Below are 1,761 nucleotides of genomic sequence, written 5' to 3'. Positions count from 1 at the left end.
CCAGTTCCTAGTCATATTTACCACGTTTCTAGTTGTCAGTGGCCACATGTGATTAGTGGCTACCACACTGGACGCTGCAGGTACAGAGCATTCCTATCATTGCTGTTGTTGGATGTCCTGCTCTAGACCATGCACATACATTGCACTTTCTTACTTCTGCTTATGTCATTTTTTCTGCCTGCAAGGTTTATCGGACCCTTAATAAAAATGCTACACATGTAGAATTTGGCAACTTGTTCAAGCAAACAAACAAAAGCCTTAATATCAATGCAACAATTACACTCCTCAGAATGTATCCTTAAGAAAATAATGGTTGATATATGCAAAGATTTAGCTACAAGGATATTCAATGCAGCAGGGTTTATGATAGTAAAAAATAAAAAGGTGGGGCAGGGGAGACGTTGGTTACCTTATGGTAGAATCATCAAAAAATGTATACACACTTTGAATAATTATTAATTCCAATGGGTTAAGTCTGCAAAGAAAGAAACATCAATTGAGCTATCAGCTGTTAAAGTGTGTATACATTTGTGGGGATACCCTGTAGAAGACTGTAGTAACAGGGAAATATTTTCAAAATATATTGCTAAATGAAAGAACCCATTAAAACACATGAAAAAAGTTTCAAAACAGAAGGAGACTGGGGTGGGAATCTAGGAAGATTCCAGCTTTATCTGTATGAAACTTTCCAAGAATACAATTAAGTATGCAATTACCAGTTACGGAGAATCAATTACTGTATGATTTCACTTTTTGTTAAATGAAGTCCCTGAGAACTGTGAAGACCAGATCAAACATTCTATGTAAAAGTGTTTGACAGAGTAATTGCTGAACAAACACCACGTTTTGCTAGAAAAGAAGAGTAGAGAGAATATTTGCCAAAACCTGAAGAGTGGCTGCTTCTAGGTAGAAGAATTGAAGTGAATTCACTTCTTCTCTTGGTTTATCACCTTTTTCTAAGGTTTTTCTAATGAACATAGGGGAAGGGGACAATAAAATATATTATTAAAAATTCTTTAAGTTGCCCAGTCAGCATGGCTCAGTGTTGAGGTTAACCTATGAACCAGGAGGTGAGTGTTCAATTCCCGATCAGCACATGCCCAGGCTGCAGGCTCAATCCCCAGTGGGGGACGTGCAGGAGGCAGCTGATCAAAGATTCTCTCTCATCATTGATGTTTCTCTCTGAAATCAATAAAATATATATTTTTAAAAATTCTTTAAGACTCAAGTGACAGTTCTCCATGAAGCCTTCCTTCCCTGATTTCTGGGCCATGAACTAGCCCCTACTCCCAGCCTTGGAGATATTGGCTGGTATTGCTCACCGGAATGCAGAACTTCTCCGAGTCCCTCCTCCCGCAACAAGAAGCTGGATGAATGAACTGACCGAGGGCACCCCCATTGCCAGCTGCCTTCTGGGCGCTCGCCTAACATTTGTTACTGAGCAGCAGCTAGCACTGGGCAGAAACAAGCTCCTGGATAGATTGACATTAACCAAGGAACCTAATGGAGGAAGTGATCACCTGTCCATCCTTTTTCTCCGGGAGCCGATAAATGGGGACCATCACATGCAGTTTGTGGGGATCCGTAGGTCAGTGAGAATGGGGAGCTGGCAGCGGGTGCCGGGAGGCTTCGGAGGAGATGAGCGAGACCAGTGGTGGTCAGGGTCCCTTCCCCATCTCTCCCCCGACGTCACCTGCTCTTTTTCTTGGGGTGGGGGAGCGGGCAGTTACGTTATGTGGTACCCAGAGTGATCCCGAGTGA

Source organism: Myotis lucifugus, unplaced genomic scaffold (genome assembly GCF_000147115.1).
Source record: "Myotis lucifugus unplaced genomic scaffold, Myoluc2.0 scaffold_3, whole genome shotgun sequence".
NCBI lineage: Eukaryota > Metazoa > Chordata > Mammalia > Chiroptera > Vespertilionidae > Myotis > Myotis lucifugus.
Note: the sequence above shows the minus strand (reverse complement) of the source record.